Genomic DNA, 24948 nt, shown 5'->3' on the forward strand with positions numbered 1-24948 from the left:
ATCTTACCATTACCACTAACATGACACAACAGTGATGATGAAGCATGTTCTTCAGTGTGAGAACTGAATATTGTTAACCACACTGACTCACACACATTTACTCTGAACCTGATCTACAGCCTATTCTTTACATTCCTGCTAGTTTCACTTCTTTCTTTGAGCAGTTTCCTGTATCTTGCTAAATTCTAGGAATAAAATCATTAAAGTATGAGTAATAAAACTGGTTTGTTTCTGAAAAATGTCTTCCTATTATTGTTCTCATACCAATAATAATAATATCAATTATGCCACAGTCAGTAAAACTAGCTATGTGCCGTTTTGAAAAATCTTTGAAAATCTACTTTTTCAAACTCCTCTAAAATCATTGGTTGGACTTTTGGCAAAACCATTTTTGTTTAACACATTGACAAATTTGATGGCACAAAGCCAAAACGATTTTATCTCTGCAATGCTTTAGAATATTGACACCAAACTTTAGACCCACAATCAAGTAACACTTTCCTATTTAAGTTCATTTACTTAGAAATGATGTATAATTTGGTGGTAAAACAGAAACAGTTGCAAATTTTATTGGCGCAAAGATGTATAGCCGATGTATAAAGATGCACATATTGTAACGCTTTGACTCGGATAACTCGTTAAATGCATTAAATGAAAGAGATAGAAAACTCAGAGTTGGTGTTCCACACATTTAATGGTTGGTACACGGCAACGCACTCCTCTCTTACATGAGAGATTAAATCTTTCTTGGTGTTACAAATAAAGTAAAGAGAAAATAATAACGAGAAGGCAGAGCGTACTTATCACCCATAGTGGTTCTCATTACACAGACATATAGTCCTTCTACGTCATCACCACATAGTGTGCGTTACAAGTCAAGTGATCAGTCTCTTAAAGGGCACACCGCACTATAATGTGATGCATGCAAAATACATAGTTTTGGCCGTTACAATATTTTTGTAAGATTTACCAGAATTACTGAACACAGTTACACAGGGACTACTGAACAGACATTCAGATGTGCATAAACCTGCATTTTTACAGCACTGTGTTTTTCTCTCCTCTCAACACTGATGTTCGTCTCTTGTCTCTGTGAGTTCTAGTATTTTCAGAAGCGTGTAGCTGCTGGCTGTGGGAACTCAGTTAGTTTGACCGCACTGGTTTAACCCACACTGATCTGAGATCATCTGAACACAGTTTGGACGGATTGCGACTGAGCGTGGTCTCTTCTAAAAAAAAGAGTTTTTCTCCATTTCTGTCACCGATGGAGTTCTGGTTCCTTTGGCTTGCTTAGTTGGAGACGCTTGACTGATTACACAGACACTATTGAAGAGAGCTGAACTGGATGAAGACATCACTGAATCATCAATGAACTGACTTTAGCTGAACAATGACTGTTTACTGTTGTCCTCTTGCATTATCAGCACATGCTTTTCCTGTTTTACACTATAAAGATGCTTTGACGATCAGCATTGTATAAAGTGTTTTATTAAATAAAAGGGGAAAGTGATGCTGTGAATTCTCACACATTCAGATAACAGTTCCTCTTCTTCCTTTCACTGGGTTTTTACCACTTAAACTCAACTTTTTTCCTTTTGTACAAATGTTTGCTGTAATTCATTTACATGTTCACTGTTAGTTTCATTGGATCAGTGTATCTAAAGTGTTTATTTTAGTGATTTTATGTGAAGCAGGGCTCCTCATCCACACATCTGTCTGTGATTTTCAAGTAAACCCAAAGACCTTAATTAATTGATTCAGGTCCGTTTAATTAGAGCTGTAAAGTGGTTCTCCAGGAGCAGGAATGAAGAACCTGATGTAGCTAAAGCACAGATCTACCCACATTCATGTTTGCATGTATATATAGACCAGCGGATCCCGCTTCTGGAGCAACACTGCACAAGCTGAATGTCTCTACTAATGAGCTGATGACTGAATCAGGTGTGTTTCATTAGGGAGAGACAACGACTGTCTTATGTGATCTTGTGTCCTTGTGTACTCATTCTACATCATCACCAGTCATCAAAGTTCAATTCCAGTACTGAACACAAGTACTGAGAGCACATGAGAGTACTCGGATGTGTTCTTGATATAGAGGATACATCAGATGCACTCGTGGCTTGCTGGCTTTGCCCTTTGCTGTTGCTGCTCTGATGGACCGATACAGAGGAACAGAAGATTAACCCTAACCTGACCGTCAGTCACTGAATGAATCACGAGTTAGAGCTTACGCTCCATGACGCTGTAAAACACATTATAGAGGAGAGTCATTTTCAGATGTTCTTTGATTCTGTCCTCGTCCTTCACGTCTGTGACAGATCTTTGGGAAAACTATGCAGTGCTGGTCAAACTCTTTGGAGAATTAAGTGAAGACAAATCAAGATCTGCCATGGAGAGGGCCAGATGTATGGTCATTTGTACTGAAATTAGTGTTTTTGTGGTGGAGATGTGGATGACCCTGCGGGCCTTACTCTGTTTTCTTCAGAGGAGAGACGCCGCAGCTGTCAGCGCTGATTCTGACAACACTGCCGTCTATAAGACAAGATGCATGAATGAGGAACTTAAAAGTTTCCACAAATTCAAGAGTGTAAAAGTGTCTCAACCAAGTGACAGAGGCCATCGGGAGGTGGAGGAATTTCATGAGTGATTTTTAATTTCTCTGATGACAACATTGAGCACAGGCTGGATGAGAACAGAATTATTTCTTAAATCTTTCAAACTGGACATCTGATGAAGAATAACAGAATCTGCACTCACGACTGTCTCCACACTTCCAGTCTCAACAGCCGAGTGTGAAAGAGGATTCAGCTTCATGAACCTCATTCTCACTGAACAGAATGAACGTCTCCTCACTGAACAACCTGCTGTTCATCCCAGTAAATGGACTGGGCTTCCTCTGTGAAAGAGGGGCGAAACCACAGATGATGCTTCCACAGGAAAGAAGAAAAGACAGAAGTCTGTCGTCAAAGCAGACCGTTCTCTCAGTCAGAAAAACAATCAGAGCATTTTTATGTTCAAAGCATGTTGTGCTATGCAGTGGATATTGCTCAATTTTATAAAAAAAAAAAAAAAAGGTTATGTGCATGAATGCAGGGACGAGTCATCTGAGGGATGCAGAACATTGAAATGATGGCATTAAGAGGTTGATTTTATTTTAATCGGCTCATTCCTGTTGGAACTGATTGATGTTAAATGAACTGCATGCAAAGACTCTGAATAATGATCCAGAAGTCACACTGACCACTGATGCAGCATATAAACCAAACACCATCAACATCACATCATACATGAGCTTCAGATCACAGAAATGATGAATGAACTTCCAACTTCCACAATGTGACCATCATCTGTTATTATTTTGTTTAATCTAAAAGTGCCAGAAGGAGAGTGACTGTAGCCATTTACCAAAAATGAATCAGTTGACACTTTGAACAAATCTTTCTGTTAGAGTGAATCACATCAGCCCTTACACTGATGTCAAACTCAGCTATTATATGTTTCTCTGATCATCTATCAGATCTGAACGCTTTCTCTTTTCATTTAAGACTTTAATTGTGATTACACTGTAGAATATGACCATCATCATATTTAAATTCTTGATCAATACAAAAGGATACATTTTTGTATTTGAATTGTTTGAAAACATCTTTCCATCAATCCAAAATGGTAATGTAGTAATTGTCATTTGAACACTGGAACTCAGGCTCTGAATGGAGGCTTTAAGCGAAGTTTTCTTGCTACTTTTCTAGAGTTAAGTCTTTCTTACCATACTTTTGAATTTTTCCCAATTACAGTTTCAGCTACTCAAAATGCAGTCTGAAATGCAGAGCTGCCATTGAAAATTAACTCATCACAGCAATCCCTGGTGGACACTTCAAAAACCTTGATTATTTCAAAATTTTAATGTTGAACTCTAACCATATACAGAAAAGATTGATATTTGCCTCTACATGTACTAAGGAGATGTATGAAACAGTACAATACATTGTATTAACTTGTTAATATTAATAATCCATGATAAACAAGAGCAAGAAGGAAAACAAAATCTGAGGTGACATTAGGGTTTTAGCAAGCCTTTAATATGCAAATCATTTTTGAAATAAATTCATTCATAAATTAGCATTCCTGAGATTAATTTACAGGCAGGAAACAAAAAGACAATTTCATCAAATGGCTGTCTTATTTTTAAATTTATATCTAAATGTTTGTTTACATTCACATTAACATTTATTCATTCAGCAGATGGTTTTATCCAAAGCAACTTACAAAATGAGGAACACAAAAGCAATTCTTCTAAACGAGTCAAGACATGCTAACAATAACTAACAGGTTGGATCAAAGCTCTTTGAGTTAGTAGGATGCAGTTAAGAGAGGAACAGTGAATGAGAAGCTTCTGGAAAGTGTTTCTTGTGGTACCAAGAGATTGCTCACTTGCTGATCTAAGACTCCTGGAGGAGTCCCAGACTCGTAAGAGTGAGTGGAAGTAGGAGGGTGTGGAGCCTGTGGCTGATCTGTGAACAAACATCATCGTCTTGAACCTGATCTAGGCTGCAGCCGGTAGCCAGGGCAGGGAGATAAAGAGAAGAGTGACGAGGGCTTTCTTGGGCTTGTTGATGATCAGTTGTGCTGCTGCTTTCTGAATCACTTGTAGACATTTGATTGTACATGATGCAATAACTGTCTTCTCGTCTCACCAGCAACCAGTGCAGAGTTCTTGAATGAGTATCTGGAAATAATAATAATTGTGTTTATGGTATTATTATTATTATTATAATAATAATAATTAAATAATTGTGTATATATATTTAACCAGAATGAGTATGTTGTGCTGTTAAGTGGGCAGATGACGTAATGGGTAGGCTGTGTTTAAAGTCTCGCGGGCGTCAAGGAAACAGCGTTTGCTCTCGTTCTACGCTTGGTGAGCGAGTTTGTGTTTCTTCCTCTGCTGGCGCGTTGAAAGAACAGTTTGACCCACTGTGCCCGACAATTCAGAGTGAGTAAACAAGTTTTAACAGTCGTCGATCTTAAAGGAGATGTATGTTAGTAAAAATTGCATTTACTATAGTAAATGTGTTTTTAGAGATTTCTCCTGTACCAATGACTGATGTGAGAACATAGTGCGCGTGCCATTTTGTGTTTGGTTACGGCCACTGGACATAAGTAACGATCAAGTTTGTTTGTTTATTTAAAATTGTTAAAATATTAAAATGCGTATTTTTAGGAGCATTATTGGCTGGTCGAGTCACGACTGCATTGCAACGCTTCTGCTTTTTTACTGAGACTTAGGCATTTTAATTATCCATTAAGTGAGCCTTAGCGTAAGCAACGTGAGTATTTTTTTATATGATTGTTGTTAAATGTAGAATGTTGTGTGTGTAATAAAATTAATTGGTTTTGATTACAGGTCAAAATCCTTTCTTGGCAAGTGGCCATTGTTTTTTTCCCCACTGAATTTGGAATTTAGTTGCTTTATTTTTTTATTCGTTATGTTTTGATTTGTGGCATTCATTTTTGTGAGATCTGCCTGTCTTATTTAAGTGGTATATCACTGTATTGGGAGGTCTTGTTTGGTTGTGTGTTTTACATATACTGGTTTGATTTTCTTTGGGTTTGATTTGTTCCTCCCATGTGGTGTATTTCCCATTTTATGATTCTAGGTTGATTGGTGCTACTTTGAGTGTCATTCTTATTATGTTTTTCTTTTTGATCTAAATTATGATTTGTTTGTTTAATTAATCTGAATTTTAGATTAATGATTTATTTTTCTAATTGTATTATTTTAGTTTGATTTTGATTTGTTTGGAGCATTGTTTCTATTTCTATTGAAAATTAATTTGGTTAAGTTTACTTTAAATTCATTTAGAGTGGTGTTGAATTGTTGTAGTTTGTTTATTTTCTTTTGTGTTATGAAAAGTGTTACAAAGTCATTTCAGCCATAAAAGAAGAACGGTATTTCTCATTTTATAAAATAAATCAACCCTTTTTTGTACTCTGGCTTCTAGCTCATTTATTTGAACTGCCTGTGCGAACAAGAAAAAAAGATCAGGTCATTGTTAGGGTCCCCCATCCCAGAACTTGTGGGTGGCGTAGTCAATTTGGTCGACAATTTAATAGCTACGAGCAACCCAAGGTCACACTTGGCGTAGTCGGCAGGGCCATACATTAAAGAAGCCTGAGTGCAAATGGTTGTATTGTTCTAAAGTGTGTATTTTGTGGGGTGGGGAAAGAAACGGTGGTTGCAACAGACCAAGAATTTAATTTTGTTACGAGTGGCGATCCTCATCCACCGTCAGTTGTCTTCTGGGTTGTTTTTGTGTGTATGTTGCAGATTGCTATGGAGGAATAACTCAAAGTCTTGACTGAATTGGTACAACAATTGCAGACAGATAACCAGCAACTTCAGCAAGAACTTGTAAGGAGGTCTGTTGTTGTCGTTGTTGAGGCTCAATCTGCTAGTCCTAGACGTGATGTTGGTGCCCGTCCATCTGTTAACATTCCGGCATCTGAACGTTATGTTTATGTTCCGCTTGAAAGAAAGTGTCCCAGGTTTTCTGGGAGGAGGTCTATTGATTTGTTGACGGTGGAAGATTGGGTTGAAGAAGTACGTAGGTCTTTGATAGTTCGTCCAGTGCCTCTAGCCGAGAAAGCTTTGTTCATCTATGATCTTTTAGATGGAGAAGCAAAGGCTGAAGCAAAGTTTCACCCCTCTAGTGATCGGGATGATCCTGAAAAAATCTTTACAATCTTGCTTGAGATGTATGGTTGTTCTCAGTCTTTGGTTGGTTTGCAGAAGCAGTTTTTTCAATGTCGCCAGCTGGAGGGAGAGTCGCTCCGTGAATACTCGCACGCCCTCATGGTTCTAATGGAGGCAATGAAATGTAAGAACTTGACAGGTATTTGTAACCCAGACCACACCTTACGTGATCAGTTTATTGAACAAATGCTTGATAATACCCTTCGTAGGGAGCTGAAATGACAGGTGCAGTTAAATGCTGAGATGTCATTCCTTGAGGTTTGTGCTGAGGCTATACGGTGGGCAGACGAGGGAGACACCCCTAGTATAAGACCTCGAGCTCATTCTTGCACTGCAGATGTTCAGGTGGTGGGTACATATAGGTCAAATCGATTCTCCTCTGAATCCACTAATGAATTGGGTGAGCTTAAAGATTGTCTCCGCAAACAACAGGTGCAGCTAGATGCTATTTTGAAGCACTTGAGTATAAATCCATCAAATCCCGAAGGTGCTGTTGGCCCCCGGCCCGGTTCTGCCCGTTTCCATGCTGATGGTAAGCCAATCTGCATGTGTTGCAATAAAGCTAGTTATATTGCAAGGTTCTGCAGATCTGACTTGTCAGGCATGCACCTGAGTGTGAGAGAGGGGGTAGGAATTGGACAGTCATCCCATGTGCATGGTCAAACGGTTGTACAGGAAACCCCAGAGCAGCTGGAAAACTAGCACACTCTGGTGTTGGGAGCTTGACACCAGAGGGTGGTTCTTCTGGCTCTAAAGGGGTATTTGAGGAAGATTTGGTCCAACTTATTGGGCAGTGCCCTATAGTGGAAGTTTGTTTTGGGGGTGTGAAAACTCCCTGCTTACTGGACACTGGGTCTATGGTGTCAATGGTCACAGAGAGCTTCTTTGAGTCTGCATTTCCATTGCATATCAGGGAATGTTTGAAACCTTGTAGCTGGCTGCGGTTGAAAGCTGCTAATGGGCTGGACATTCCCTATTGTGGCTACTTGGAGCTGGAAGTCGAGGTTTTGGGTAAAATTCTCCCTAAAATGGGGATACTAATTATGAGAGATCCACTAGATCCTCTTATACGGCAACAAAAGCTTGCAGTCCCAGGTCTTTTGGGCATGAATATTTTGAAATTTTGCTATCAAGAGCTTTTTTGTCAACACGAAGAGCGTTTATTTTCATCCCCCACGGTTAAGCAAGCCGGGAAGGAGTGAAAGCAGGCCCTTTTGGAGTGCCAAAGTTTAGCTCTTACTACTGAGACTGGGTTCTTAGGGAAGGCAGTTGTAAGGGCAGGATCGGCTATATGAGTGCCAGCGGGTTCCCTGCAATGGGTTCCTATAAATGGCTGTCAAGGTATGGCAGGTGTTATTACTTCTGTATTCATGGAGCCCCCAATAAGTGAGGACGGTACACTACCTGCGAATATCCTTATCTCAAAGTGTTTATTACCAGTAGAGTAGGGTGTAGTTCATGTTCCGGTAGTAAACTTGGGAGAGAAGGACCAATGGCTTTGGCCAAAAACTTTTTTTAGGCCAGCTGTACATGGTCAATCTACAGTCAGCTCTGGAATCTGAGTTGGGGGAGAGTGTGAATAGTCAGGATATGGTGAGTTGTAATCAGGTCATGGAGGCAGGTAGCGGGCTATCCTTGGATTTCAATGAGGCGTCATGGCCTTCATTATCTGCTGCGCAGTCTCAGCAGGCTAAATGCCTTTTGACCCGTTTTAGTTCCGTGTTTAGTAAAGAAGGGGGTGACTTGGGGTGTACTCACCTAGTCCAACATGAGATTCCAGTGCTAGACAATGCTCCTGTTTGGCAGCGTTATCGTCGGTTGCCCCCCTCTCAGAATGAGCAAGTCAAAACTCATATTAGTGAGCTGCTTGAACAGGGTGTAGTTCGGCCTAGTTCTAGTCCCTACTCATCACCTATTGTGATGCAAAAAAAGATGGAAGTATCCGTCTTTGTGTTGATTACCGCCAACTCAATGCAAAAACACGGAAGGATTTTTTAAGGATTTTTAGGTTTTATGGTTTGGTTGATGCGCTAACAGGTGCTAAGTGGTTTTCTACTCTTGACTTGGCGAGTGGGTACAACCAAGTTCCAGTGATTGAACGGGATAAGGAGAAGACTGCTTTCTGCACTCCTTTTGGCCTCTTTGAATACAATCGAATGCCTTTTGGTTTGTGCAATGCACCCAGTAATTTCCAGAGGCTTATGGAAAGGATTTTCGGCGATCAACAGTTCCAGTCCCTTCTGTTATATTTGGATGACATTGTCATCTTTTCTGCTTCCTTTGAACAACATCTTCAGCGGTTGGAGATGGTTTTGGGGCATCTTCGACAAAATAATCTGAAATTGAAATTCCAAAAATGCAATTTTTTTCAAAAAAGGGTTAAGTATCTTGGTCACATAATTTCCTCCCAGGGAGTGTCCACTGACCCAGAGAAAATCAGCGCTGTAGCCAACTGGAAGAGACCCAATAATCTTTTGGAGTTACGCTCCTTTTTGGGTTTTGCATCATACTACAGAAGGTTTGTAGAGGGTTTTGCTCAATTAGCATCACCTCTACACAGATTAGTAGGGGAGCTCCAAGGTAAGGGTAAGAAGTGGGGTTCAGGCACTAATACTCTGTTGGAAGGACGATGGACAGAAGCTGCGGAGAATGCCTTTGTGGCTTTGAAGAAGTCACTGGTAGAGGGCCCAGTTTTAGGCTATGCTGATTTCAAAGTCATTCGTGTTAGAGATAGATGCTAGTCAGGTCAGTCTTGGTGCTGTATTGTCTCAAGAACAGGAGGGGCAGTGGAGGCCTATTGCTTACGCCAGTCGGGGGCTTGCGCCCTGCAGAAAGAAATATGTTAAATTTTAGTTCAATGAAACTGGAGCTCTTGGCCCTTAAGTGGGCCGTCTCCGAGAAGTTTCGGGAATACCTGCTGGGTGTCAAGTTTGTGGTGTTCACAGATAACAATCCCTTGAGTTACCTGCAGACTGCCAAGTTGGCTGCCGTAGAGCAGTGGTGGGCATCACAGCTGGCGTTATTTGATTTTGAACTGAAATATTGTCCTGGTACAGCCAATCGCAATGCGGATGCACTCTCCCGCCTGCCTGTGGATCCAGCTCCTAAAAGGATCAGGGAAATTGCTTCTGGTATAACTTTGCCCCATGAATTTTCCTTAGTTAAGTGTTTAAGTTCTGCTTCGAACTGTACTCTAGCCTCAGAAATAGCAGCTCTGCCCTCTCGTGAAAAGGCAGATATGCAAGCTCTTCAGGCGGCAGATGTGCATATTGCTGCATTTCTGAAATATTGGCAAAGAGGAGTGGTCCCTACTCGTTATGAAAGGGCGAGGGAGTCTAGGGAAGTAATGGAGCTTGTTCGCCAGTGGAAACGTGTTCGACAGGTAGATGGAGTTTTGTATAGAGAAGTCTTCTTGGCTCCAGGGAAGGTTAGAGTGCTTCAGGTTTTATTGCCTGGGGTTCTAAGGGAGGAAGTGTTGGAGGGCCTTCATGACCATCACAGGCATTAAGGTATAGAGAGGACAACCACCTTGGTGAGGGAGATATGTTTTTGGCCTAATCTGTGCCATGATGTTGAGCAATGGTGTATCAAATGCGAGCGTTGTGTGGTCGCCAAAGCCTTACGCCCCAAAGTTCGTTCAACCATGGGGCATTTGATGGCTTCAAAGCCCTTGGAAATTCTCGCAATTGATTTTACACTTTTGGAGTGGGCAAGTAACGGATGTGAGAATGTGCTTGTAGTTACTGACGTGTTTTCTAAATTTACCCAAGCTTATCCAACTCGAGATCAAAAGGCAAGTACTGTGGCCCGCATTCTGATGGAGAGGTGGTTCTGTGTTTATGGTGTGCCAAAACACATCCATTCGGATCAAGGGCGGAATTTTGAAGGATAATTGCTTAAACGACTGTGCCACCTTTATGGGATTCAGAAGAGTAGGATTACAGCATATCATCCCGAGGGAAATGGGCAGTGCGAAAGGTTTAATCGCACTTTGCATGATTTATTGCGTACTTTGCCCATCGAAAAGAAAAGGGTGTGGCCGCAGTCTTTACCTCAGTTACTTTTTGCCTATAATACATGCGTCCATCAATCCAGTGGTTACTCCCCTTATGAACTTATGTTTGGCCAGAAGTCAAAGCTTCCTGTGGATGCCCTTTTAGGGATGGAGGAAGAAGGTACTAGGGTTACTGTGGATGATTTTTTGGTGATTGATCGGAACCATTTGGCCTCTTTATATGTTAAGGCTAGGGAACACCTGGAAGTGGCAGCAGCCCAGCGAGCATGTCACCATCCAGAGTCTGTGCCTATTTTGCCAGTTGGTACATTGGTTCTGTGTAAGAATCATTTCCCAGGCCGGCATAAGATCCAAGATGTGTGGGGCTCCAAGGTGTATGAGGTGGTTTAGTGTTTAGATGCGGTAGGCACTGTGTATAAGGTAAGACAACAAGACACAACGGCGCATGTGAAGAATGTCCATCGCTCGGATTTGCGAGAGCTTCCTGATGGGTACGTAACCTTGGATAAAAGTGAGGGTGAGGTAAATATCCCCCTCCGGCAGGATTGCTGTCACAGTATGAGCATCAGAGACCATTAGCTGAGGAAGAGGAAATGTCAGAGGAGGAGACTGTGGTTTTACAGGTAACCCAGGAGGGAGGTCCAGCAGCAGCTGTTAGGGAGGATTTGGGTGAGCTGGAGTCGGACCAGTGTTTAACTAAAGTCATTGATCCCCCAGATTCCCAGTGTCCAGTGGAGCAGGTACTTGATTCATCGGGCCCTGGCTCCCACGATTATCCAGAACGAGAATCCGAGCCGGAACGGGCAGAACTTTTGTTACGTCGGTCGGTTAGGACGAGGGCCGGCCAGCATTCAAATTTATTCAATCTACCAAGGCCGGTACGATCTTTGGAAAATCAAGTGCCCCCAAATTTAGCCTCAGTAAGTTCCCTCTATGTCCCTTTTAGACCTTGGGATTAGAATGGTTATGATGGGGTTAAATGCTGTCACCGGGACGGTGACCTTTGAAGGAGGGGGTGGATGTAACCGGAATGAGTATGTTGTGCTGTTAAGTGGGCAGATGACGTAATGGGTAGGCTGTGTTTAAAGTCTCGCGGGCGTCAAGGAAACAGCGTTTGCTCTCGTTCTATGCTTGGTGAGCTAGTTTGTGTTTCTTCCTCTGCTGGCGCGTTGAAATAACAGTTTGACCCACTGTGCCCGACAATTCAGAGTGAGTAAACAAGTTTTAACAGTAGTCGATCTTAAAGGAGATGTACGTTAGTAAAAATTGCGTTTACTATAGTAAATGTGTTTCAGAGATTTCTCCTGTACCAATGACTGATGTGAGAACATAGTGCGCGTGCCATTTTGTGTTTGGTTACGGCCACTGGACGTAAGTAACAATTAAGTTTGTTTGTTTATTTAAAATTGTTAAAATTAAAATGCATATTTTTAGGAGCATTATTGGCTGGTCAAGTCACGACTGCATTGCAATGCTTCTGCTTTTTTACTGAGACTTAGGCATTTTAATTATCCATTAAGTGAGCCTTAGCGTATAAGCAACGTGAGTATTTTTTTATATGATTGTTGTTAAATGTAGAATGTTGTGTGTGTAATAAAATTAAATGGTTTCGATTACAGGTCAAAACCTTTCTTGGCAAGTGGCCATCGTTTTTTTCCCCACTGAATTTGGAATTTGGTTGCTTTATTTTTTTATTCGTTATGTTTTGATTTGTGGCATTAATTTTTGTGAGATCTGCCTGTCTTATTTAAGTGGTATATCACTGTATTGGGAGGTCTTGTTTGGTTGTGTGTTTTACATATTCTGGTTTGATTGGGTTTGATTTTCTTTGGGTTTGATTTGTTCCTCCCATGTGGTGTATTTCCCATTTTATGATTTTAGGTTGATTGGTGCTACTTTGAGTGTCATTCTTATTATGTTTTTCTTTTTGATCTAAATTATGATTTGTTTGTTTAATTAATCTGAATTTTAGATTAATGATTTATTTTTCTAATTGTATTATTTTAGTTTGATTTTGATTTGTTTGGAGCATTGTTTCTATTTCTTTATTACTTTAAATTCATTTAGAGTGGTGTTGGATTTTTTTTTGTATTTTTTTTTTGTTTTTTTTCTTTTGTGTTATGAAAAGTGTTACCAAGTCATTTCAGCCATAAAAGAAGAACGGTATTTCTCATTTTATAAAATAAATCAACCCTTTTTTGTACTCTGGTTTCTAGCTCATTTATTTGAACTGCCTGTGCGAACAAGAAAAAAAGATCAGGTCATTGTTAGGGTCCCCCATCCCAGAACTTGTGGGTGGTGTAGTCAATTTGGTCGACAATTTAATAGCTATGAGCAACCCAAGGTCACATATATATAAAGAGAATATATATATTGGTTATTTTCTCTTATTAGGAATGTCAGTGCTGAACAGAAAACGAAATGGGACAGAATCTACTCACATTAATCTTTTTGACATGTTTTCTGCTGGAATCCCAGAATATGTCACAGATGTCAGCTCCTTAACATGTTAAACAAAATATGAAACATGTGAAAGACGCATCACTAGTTTGTAAAGTTAATAATAACTGGTGTTTGACTGTGGTTTGTGCACTTATTTAAAGAAAGCATCTGCTGAGCACATAGTCGTAAATCACTGATATTACAATACTTACAGAAGAGTCATAGTCTTCTTTTTTGTTATCTGAAAAATAGTTGTAAATGTGCTTTTTAGAATATGTATGATGAAACATGCAAAACATAATAGCTGTTATAGTTCCACTGTTTAATATGGATCACACTGAAATATCTTAAACTCCTCAATTGAGTTCATTTTCCTCCTTGCTGACAGAGTCTGAAAGTATCTCAATGCAGTGATAATGGAGATTTTTTTTTTTTTTACTTTCATAAAACCACTGATGTGTCTTGACAGCAGTTCTGTCAAAAATATGAGCATAATCCCACACTTTAGACTTTAGTCACACTTTAAGTGCTTAATTCAATTTTCATTTATATGATACAACCCTGAAAGTGAGTTTAAGTATTTGTTGTAAAATATGAATAATTATGTAAACTCTCACCAGTTATTTTGTTCCAAATCACCCAAAGGATAATAGCAGGAAGGAGAACAGCTAATGTACCAACTCCACCAACCATCACAATCACAATCACGAAAGTCACTGAGGGAGAGGGCACAGAAAAACACATTGAGCCACATCATATTAAAAACTTTCTTCCAATAAACTGTGTTTGATTATAACATTTTTTGCTGGACAGCAGTTGAATGGACCCATGTGCAGTTCATTTAAACAAGTATAAAGTTAACAAAACATTAACCATTAACTATGACGAGTACTTGAAACGAAAAACACATAACATCAAAGCTAGAAAAGGCACAATGAAAGCATGAGGGCTATATATATACACAATGACTAATAACTTAACAAGAAAGTAATCAACAGAATTAAGCATTCAAAATATGACATGAAAAAATCAATAGGCTTGTTCGAGATGCATCGGCGCTGCACAGACCGATCAGCATATGACATCAAAGTACCGCGAGAGTGATTCAAAAGCTTGAAGAGTCGTCTGCTCTCTAATCACACTCGCGGTACTTTGATGTCATATGGCGATCAATCTGTGCAGCGCCGATGCATCTGGAACGAGCTGAAAACTAGACACATGAACAGGTAAGCACATGACAGGATTACATGATGGGAAAGGGAATAATATGACATGACAGGAACCATGACTATAACAGCACTTCAAAATAAAAGACATAAAACATCAACTAAAACTAAAAATAGACAATAGACAAAACAATGGTATGACACACAATGCAAGGGTGAGATACACAGAAAGACTACTGCGATGTCTGAGAATGACTCTGATGCTGCATTGCCTGCTGCTTCTGCAAGCTAAGTGGCATCATGAACCGAATGCCGCCACTTGCACCTTTTGCTGCAGGCAGTCCACACATCAAACTTCCAGCAGCTTTTAAGGGGCGATGCCACTGAACTATTCTCTAATTGTACTCATCGTTTTGAGATAGCTGTGCAAGCAGTTACAGATCTGATGAACATGTTAGCTTCAGTGTAAAGACTAGCTACAGCACAGTGAAAAACAGACTAAGGCACGTGTTTGGGCTTCAAAATTCGTTGCCATTTTTCCAAACTCATGTGAATGAGCGCTCCCACAAAATTGGTGAATGATTAGAAATGAACAGTGTACTACTGGTCTAGTCCTACAGGCTTTTCCTGACAATGATCGTACTGCCCAGAAAGGTGAGAAATTTAGATATTTTGTGGCTGGCTTAGATCCAGCGTTGCAAGTAAAGATTCATGATCAAGAAGCGATAGATATTGATGAAGCTCTTATAGTTGGCAGCCACTGTGAAAGGATTCGTGCAGCTCTGCAACTTCATGTTGGGTCAACCAGTTTTAAAAATGCCCCATTGCACACACCATAAGTGAGGTTCACAAAGGCCTGACTGTAGTGCAAGTTCTGAATACCGCAGAAGAAGACAACAAACTCCATGCAGGTCAGCCTCTTGGTGAGTTCCACTTTCTTTCTTCTGACAACACAACAGTTTTAGACGGAGAATGTTGCAGTATTCTGTCTGTCCCCTGTGCCATTGCCCCACTTGTATCCATTGATAATTCTAACATGTCTACATCTCAAGTACAATCCCTAACAGAACTGCAAGGACTCTGATAACAAAGGTAGAACTGGAATAATTAAGCAGAGGATTCAGACAGGGAAGGCCATGCCAATCAAACAAAGGCCTTACTGTGTGACACCTGAACAAAGACAAGAAATATAGCAATAGGTGACAAAGCTCTTTAAAGCAGATGTCACTGAAGAGAGTTATAGTTCCTGGGCAGTTTTGGTCTGTAAGTGGGATGGCACATGGTGATTCTGCTTAGATTATATAAATCTAAATGCTGTAACCATAAAAATGCTCCACCTAGACTTGATGATGCTTTGGATGACTTGTCGGGATCTGATTGGTTTTACAAAATAGACCTGCAGCATGGTTATTTGCAAGTGGAATTGCCAAGAGAAGACTGTGAAAAAAATACTTCCACCACAGGTAGGGGGCTGTACCAATTTTAAAATTGTGCCAATTGGTCTGATAAATACTCTAGTAACTTTTCAAAGGTTAATAGAGATGGCACTTCGTGGTACGCTTCAGAAAACTTGCTTGGTGTATTTGGATAATGGGTAACACTTTATAATAACTGCACACTATTAATCATTAATTAAGCATTAGTAAACAGATCATTCATAATTTATAAAGCATTAATAGACATTAATAAGTAGTTTATAAATACATTTATAAATGCTGTATTCTTGATTTAAAAGCATATCTATAATGTGTTTAATAACTTTATTGTCATACTTTATTCATGATCAATTTATCATTTCTAAATGAAGTATAGCATTATTTAGAAACCAGTTATTTAGGAGTTGCCAGTGATTCATAAGATCACAAGAAATTGTAAGTAAATGTAGTAAATTCAGGTAGTTATAAAGCATTTAGTAGTGGTCAGTTAACTATTTATGTGAGCTCATCTAAAGGGAGGATTGGTTATGCCTTGTAAAGCATTTATAAAGGATATTTAAAGGCTCAGTTATCGTCTAAACAGGAAAAGGAAACAAACACAACACAGTGATACAGAACATAGAAATATTAACGGCCTTTAAATCTCATTTGTAAATGCTTTACAAGGCATAAATAGTCCTCACTTTAGATGAGCTCACAAAAAAAATAGTTAACTAACAACTACATATGTTTTATAACTACCTGAATTAACCCTGAATTACAGTAGAAATACATGTTAATAAACCATTTATTAACACTCTAAGTAACTATAACTATATGTATGAATAATAAGATGTATGAATGCACATTTAAATAGTTTATTAATCATTTACTTACAATTTCTAAGTGATCTTATGAACCACTGACAACTCCTTTATAACTGGTGTGTAAATAATGCTATACTTCATTTAGAAATGACAAATTGATCATTAATAAAGTATGAAAAAACAATTATTAAATACATTATAGATATGCTTTTAAATCAAGTATAAAGCATTTATATCTGTATTTATAAACTTCTTATTAATGTCTATTAATGCTTTATAAATGATGAATTAACTGTTTCCTAATGCTTAACTAATGATCAATAGCATGCAGTTATTATAAAGTGTTACCGGATAATGTGCTAATTCTCATTCAGATGTTTAAGGATCACCTTCATCATTTGGAGGAATTTTTTACATATTCAAATCCTGTGGGTTAAAACTCAATCCCTCCAAATGCTGCCTTGCAAACAGTGAGGTCCGGTTCTTAGGTAACACTGTATTTAAAGAGGGGGTCCAAACTGATCCAAGGAATGTTCCGAGTGCTGAAGTCTGGCCTATCCCATACTCACCTACTGAAGTGAGGGCATTCTTAGGATGGTGTTCCTACTATAGGAAATTCATTAAGAACTTTGTTCACTATGCAGTCTCTCTGCATAGACTGACAGGAAAAAAATGCTGGATTCCACTGGGCTGCTGAATGTCATGAGGCATTTATTTATTTGAAGCATGACCTGTCTCATTCACTTATTGTCTCTTTCCAAGCATGTCTCTTTTCCTCTGCATCAGCCATTGGAGCTGCCCTTGCCCAGGAAAAATGGACTCAATAAAAAGGTGGTAGCCTATGCCAGTCATGTCCTCACAAAAGCTGAAAGGAAGTAGTCTACATATGAGAGGGAACTTTGGGCCATTTTGTGGGCTGTGAGACAATTCCACCACTAGTTGTGCAAACAGCACTTCTTCATCATTACAGACCACAAAACCCCTCCTGGGTCTGAGGAAAATCCCTATTGACAGTGATCACACTGGCCGATGAGCCCAATGGGCCCTCGAATTGGATCCATTTGAATGGGTGGTCATACACAGAAAAGGACAAAGCCATGATAATGTTGACGCTCTGTCACGTCATCAAGAAACAGAATCAGAATGTGAAACCACAGCCTCTTCCTCAGTTCGCCCCAACTTTAGCACCCTGCTGTCAAACAGTGGCAGTTGTCAATTATCTGATGTACAGGGACTGAAAGAACCGGTTCAGTCAGTCAGCATGAACCATGTTTCACCAACAGCCTTTAATTGTGGCCAGCCTAAGGCACACCTGGGCAATAATCATGCTGTCTAATCAATATCTTGACATGCCACACCTGTGAGGTGGATGGATTATCTCGGCAAAGGAGAAGTGCTCACTAACACAGATTTTGACAGATTTGTGAACAATATTTGAGAGAAATAGGGCTTTTGTGTACATAGAAAAAGTCTTAGATCTTTGAGTTCAGCTCATGAAAAATGGGGGCAAAAACAAAAGTTTTGCGTGTATAATTTTGTTCAGTGTATATCAACAGTTAGTTGGGAATCTCTGTACCTGTTTTAAAATGTAAATTATGTCAGATTTCATTGTGTTTCCTGTTACACTAAATTACAGGTGAAATCTGGGTTACTTTTCTTAACTTAAACTTCTTAAACTTGATTTACTTCAGAGTTCATCAGTGTGCTCTCTGATTGGCTTAATGACAAGTTGTTGTGTTGTTTTTCTTTGTGCTGAGCAAGAGAGAGTAAAGACAACTGTTCACGAGCTGTTTCTCTGGTGATTTATTTTATTCTCTGAGTGTGAGTCATGCAAGATTGACGAACCCTGCATTACACAATCATTTGTATGTTTACTAGCACTGGTGTGAGGAAGACAGAGATGATGTACCTTTAGCTTTGTGTGTGTTTGCAGTTGAGGGATCCTGAGAGTTTGTGTTGTGGACTGGAATCACTGCTGTCGCTGAATCAGCTTGAGCTGTAAAGGACAAATGTTAGTTCAGATAAATCAAACTGTAGAATATAAATATGTAATTTCAGTTAGTTAACACACAAAATAATTCTATAGCATTATTTGTCATTACATTAGCACATCTATCAGAGACTCTTCCATAATTGATGAGATGTTTTCTCACCTGAACTCTTGACAGTGTATGTGACTGAGGTCTTGACTTGATCTCTCTGAGTAACTTCACATCTCCACTCTCTGTTGTCATCTTCATTCAGGAGTGTTGTATTCAGAGTGATGATACAGTGATCTGATGAGAGTAATATCTGATATCTGGAGTCTGATCTCGGCAGTTTAACACCAGCCTGATTCACCCAGAACAGCTGAATTCTCTCAGAACGGATCCAGTCATCACAAGAGACTCCATCATATGAATACAACTGACAGAAGAGAGTCACAGAGAGACCTGCACTGATCTCAGTCTGTGAGGATGCGGATGATGATGATGATGATGGAGAGACTGAAAGACAAAATAACACACAAATCACAGACTCTTTAATCATCATGGGAGATTAAATGAAGAAATCGACCATATAATTTTAACACAATTTTAAATTGACCACATAATCATAAAATTACCATGAAGAACATGCAGATAAACATGTGTATCATTTCCTTGTAGTTCTCCATTCACATATTGTTGGCAGGTGTAATATCCATAATCTTCTGTTGAGATGTTCCTGATGTTCAGAGAGCAGTCAGACCCCAGACTCAGTCTCTCATGACTCTCTGTGTCTTTCTTCTTTCTCCCTCCAGCAATCAGCTCAACTGCTGTTAAATTGCTGAATCTGTTATGGTTCCATGTAGTTGATTTGCAGTCACGAAAAGCATTACTACAGGACAGATGGACATTTTCACCAGAACTGATGAATACATGAGTCACTTTTGCTCTACTGGTACCTGAAACACAGTATATTTGGATAAACATTATGCTATACATTAAAAGGGACATCGAATGCCCATTTTCCACAAGTTGGTATGATTCTTTAGGGTCTTCATGAAAAGTCTACAACATACTATGGCTAAAATTCCTCAGCGTTCGTGTAAAACATCACCCTTTTTACCTTGTCAAAAACAGCTCTGATCAGAGTGACCTGTTTCGGCGCATGTCTCTTTAAATGCTAATGACCTCTGCTCACCCCGCCCCTCTCTTCCATTAAAGAGGAAAGGCGATTTGCAAATAATAAAAAATATAAAGTGTGGGACCTACTTCTTCTGGAGGTGCAGCTGGATCATGAACAGTGGGAACTGATCCATCCTTGAATTTGAACTTTTTAGCAAAACCTGCCTTGAATTTTCTGGAGTAAAATGTTTCACGCACACATAAATGCATTTAGGTAGATTCGGGGAGTGCATTCCCTTCAAAAGCAAAAGTGATCCAATGTGTCTTCAGCAGTTCAGATATTGGGAGTAAATCATGACTGATATGTTCATTCTTACATCCTACAACAAAACACCTCAATCACTTAGGAGATGATCTTGTCTACACCTGTTGTGGCATCGAAACAATAGCAGACTGTTTATAGCTCACTCAGGGCGGGTCTATGCTAAAACGGCAGTGTCCGTTAACAGTCATGGGAGGGGCCTGTGCAAAGTGATGTCATTTTGCCCAGAATCTGTGAACGGCTTGATCTGAGAAAGTGCTTATGATTTGTAGGAAAGAAAAAGCACTGATTGGATTTTTATCATTTTAGGGTGGTTGTGTACACACACTGCCAACGCATTTAAGTTCAAACACCATGTAAAAGTGAATTTTGCATCCAGTGTCCCCTTTAAAACATGAAGTTTCATAATCAAACATCTGTGACAGCAGGGCATTCTCAGTGTCAGATATCAGTGCATTCAGGAATAAAACAGTACTTGCAAAAGTGAGTCTGACATCAGAACATGAATGTCAGGAAGAATAAAGCATGTTCAAATTAACTAATTCCCAGATTCCATGCCAGCCCAGCTCTAGTAAAATATTCATATGTATATTTTTACTGAACTCATTTACAGGAGTTTAATGAGCAATACTTTTTCAGCTGTTTGTTGCTACCGCATGTTTTGAATTTGAGCTCCGTCAAGTTAATTCTTTATTGTCTATTTTTTTTATCTTAAAATCAATTTTATGCACCATCATTTCCCTGCTAACACTCCCACCACCTCTACTCTGTGTGCTTCCCTGCACCTGCCCCATGAATCCCAGGAAGCAATCTTCCTAGATGTCCTTCACTCCGGCACCAGGACATCACGGATGGGTGCACCCACAGTGGAAGATGCAAGCCAGGCCCCAGGCAATGACCTCTCCCCCTCCCCCACCCCTGTCTTCGAAATCTCCACCCAGAACCACTTCGCTCCCCTTCATGAGTCGGAGCTACATTAGCTGAAGGTAAAGTGCACACTCACTGTTTCCCTGGTGCTCGTATTCTTGATGTTTCAGCTCAGATACCCGCGATCCAGAAAGGTGACGACAGCATCGGGGGTTAACGACACCAAGCTGCAGCAGACAGAGACACTGAAGACGGACTTCAGGAGCCTGATCGAGACAGTGTGCAGCACATCACCCATAATGACGATCATCTTGTCAGGACTGCTTCCCACATATCGACGAGGACACGAAAGGTTCAGTAGGCTTTTTGCTCTAAATGAATGGTTATTGTCATGGTGAAAATAACAGAAACTGCTCTTTGTTAATGATTGGGATCTTTTCTGGGAGCCTCCTAGGCTTTTTCACACTGATGGCCTGCACCCCAGCAGAGTCGGAGCAGAACTCCTGTCGGACAACATCTCCAGGATGCTCCATATGACTAGTAAGCCAATTCTCAGATAACTTCCATGATAGCTTTTGTTCTACCCGCTTAAATGATAGAAGTCCAATATATTAAGACTGTGTCTGTTCCCAGAATAGTGAGGTCAAAATATAAATTTAATGCAGGCTCTAGAAAAAAATCTGAACGTGATTAAACCAGAAAAAGTTCTACGTAAATGAACAAAAACTATTTTTAAAGTTTGGGCTCATAAACATTAGATCACTCACACCCAAAGCAGATATTGTAAATAAAATGATCACAGATAATAGTTTTGATGTACTCTGCTTGACTGAAACCTGGCTAAAACCAAATGATTATATTGGTCTAAATGAGTCTACTCCACCAAACTACTGTTATAAACATGAGCCCCGTCAGACTGGTCGTGGGGGAGGTGCTGCAACAATATATACTGATATTCTCAATGTTACCCAGAAATGAGGATTCAGGTTTAAATTTTTCGAAATACTTCTGCTTGATGTTACACTGTCAGATATGCAAAAGAGATCTCTCCTATCTCTTGCTCTGGCTACTATGTATAGACTGCCAGGGCCATTTCCTAAAAGCATTTGCAGATTTCCTCTCAGACCTGTTGGTTACCACTGATAAAGCACTAATTTTCAGAGATTTTAACATTCACAATGATAATACAAATGATGCATTAGGACTTGCGTTTACTGACCTAATAAACTGTTTTGGAGTAAAGCAAAATTTCACAGGTCCCACTCATCATTTTAATCATACGCTAGGTTTAATTATATCACATGGAATCGATCTTACTGACATAGATATCGTACCTCGAAGTGATGATGTTACTGACCATTTGCTTGTGTCATGCGTGCTGCGTATTGATGATATTAACTATATGGCTCCGCGTTATCGTCTGGGCAGAACTATTGTTCCAGCCAGGCTCTAAAAACTGCCAGGGCCGAGCATATCCACAAACTTATAGAAAAAAAAAAAACAATTCTAGGTTTTTATTTAGCACAGTGGCTATATTAACAAATATCCAGATGCCATCCAATCTAAATATTCCCTCACAGTTAAATAGTAATGACTTTATGAATTTCTTCACTGATAAAATAGATAACATAAAAAATACAATAACAAATGTAGATTCTACAGTGTCTAATACTTCAGCTCCATTTATCGCACACAAAGAAAAACTGCAGTGCTTCACAAATATAGGACAGAATAACCTAAATAAACTTATCACTGCGTCTCTAAACCAACAACATGCCTACTAGATCCCCACTATATATATCTCAACGAGACCAGATGAAACTTCTAAATTATCCAAGCTAACAGAGTGTGTTAAAAATTTAAAACACTGGATGACCAATAATGTTCTTTCAGACAGAGATATTACTTATTGAACCAAAAAGCAGTACACAGAATCTCTTTTTTGCAACTAGACGGATGTACTGTTACTTCCTCTACGGTCCAATATCTGGGTGTTATATTAGACAACAACTTGTCTTTTGAAAATCAAATTTCCCATGTTACAAAAAAGCATTCTTCCATCTAAGAAACATTGCCAAGCTACGAAACATGTTACCTGTTTCTGATGCAGAAAAGCTAGTTCCGTATCAGTTACAAAATATTATTACTTACCTACAAGACCCTTAATGGTTTAGCTCCTGCGTACCTAACTAGCCTTATACCATGCTACAACCCATCACGCTCCCTAAGGTCACAAAACGCTGGACTTTTGATAGTCCCTAGGATAGCAAAGTCCACTAAAGGAGGTAGAGCTTTTTCACATTTGGCTCCCAAACTCTGGAATAGCCTTCCTGATAATGTTCGGGGTTCAGACACACTTCCTCTGTTTAAATCTAGATTAAAAACACACCTCTTTGACCAAGCATTCAAATAATGCATCTCATAATTTTGGACTGCAGTTATATCTGATCAAATGCATATTATATTTCCTTAGCATGGGTTGAACAAATAATTTTTACTTGTCTGGAACAGCAGCTACGCTAATTATGTCTCTATTTGTTTCTCTGTTTCTGCTGGATTTACATCCCGTGGTAACTAGGATTTACACAAGCTCCAGTCTGGATCCAGAACACCTGAGAAGAGATGATGCCAACCCCTCAGAGGACCTCAGATGATGCTAACCCTGACACACACCACCAAATTTTGCTACAACTTTGATTGCAACATATGATCATTGCTGTTAACAGTGTTCATCATCTGTTTGATTACGTCTTTAATTGAATTTTACCGTACATTTTTGCCATATGTACATCAATTTGACAGTCACTACTGACAAACTTCAACTAAATATACTGAATAAACTAATTTTCTATAAAGCTGCTTTGCAACGATTAGTATCATGAAAAGCGCTATACAAATAAACTTGCATTGAATTGAACTGAATTGAATGCAGGAAGGTGTTTACCTGTGAGAAGTGAAGAGAGAATGATCAGTCCCAGCAGACACAGATCACACTTATCAGCCATTTTCTCTTTCTGCCAGTCGTTCCAGATCCTCAGCAGATTGAGTTGAGATGTTGAGACTGCTACACAATTCAATCTGCTAAAAAAGAAGGAAGAGGAACTGCCAACAGAGTTCATTCCCATCAGTCTAATCTGGTTTCATGGTTGGATCTCTGCTCTACTGTGGTCAAACTAACTGAGTTCTCACACTCAGCAGTAACGTTTCCAAACCTCAACAGTGAGATCACTGCTCTGAAAACACTGCAGGAAACATGCGAAGTCACACTAGGTGCAAAGCACACCACCTTGAGCCATCTTGCTCAATTAAAACTAGACAAAAAGTCCCGCAAATATGTTAATACAATACAGAGACTAGACTAAGGCCTGGGACACACATTTTTAAATCTTAACCAGATTTAAAACTGGTGGAGCCCAGACACTTAACAATTCTCTGAACACACACACTACACGATTCGGCCAGTCCGCCATACCATACACCCGCTGATTGTAGTTTAACTTTTACAGTGAGAGGAGATCTCACAGAGACTCACAAGATCAAAACAAGTCAGGACGATCAGTATCATCAGCTGTTTCTCTTGGCGTGAGTTTTGCTTTACAGGAAAAGCAAGTGAGAAAAAAAAAACAACAACAATATGGGTGTTGTTCTTTCTTAATACTCCACCTTCGTGGCATGTTTGTGGCTGCCAAGTTACAGCTATAGAAGCAAGTAACATCTGGTTAGTGACACTCGCTCGCTCTCATTGGCTAGGTGTCACGTCAGAGGAGCCCAATCAAGAGTCCTAAATATCAAACATATCTGGGCCCGTATTCACAAAACCTTTTATCTTACCACTAAGAGTTCTCCAAATTAGCAGTAAAAGTTTTTAGCTAAGCGTTTTTTTAAACCTATTCACAAAGCTGCTGAGACAAACTTTTACTAGGGAATAGAGCAAAGTCTTAAGCTCAGAGTAAGGGCGGGTTTGACCTCGTTGCTATGGCTGATTTCAGCATACTTTCTTACTATGCACACAGTGATAGGCTGATAGTCTCTGTCAGAGATTTATTCATAG

At 39.6% G+C, this 24948-nt stretch overlaps 1 pseudogene; it reads right to left on the minus strand.

Moving 5' to 3' along the window:
• Positions 1-4068: 4068 nt before the first annotated feature.
• Positions 4069-23968, minus strand: LOC109110663 (annotated as a pseudogene).
• Between the last annotated feature and the right edge of the window lie 980 nt (positions 23969-24948).

Source organism: Cyprinus carpio, chromosome A3, assembly GCF_018340385.1.
Source record: "Cyprinus carpio isolate SPL01 chromosome A3, ASM1834038v1, whole genome shotgun sequence".
In the NCBI taxonomy this organism is placed as follows: domain Eukaryota; kingdom Metazoa; phylum Chordata; class Actinopteri; order Cypriniformes; family Cyprinidae; genus Cyprinus; species Cyprinus carpio.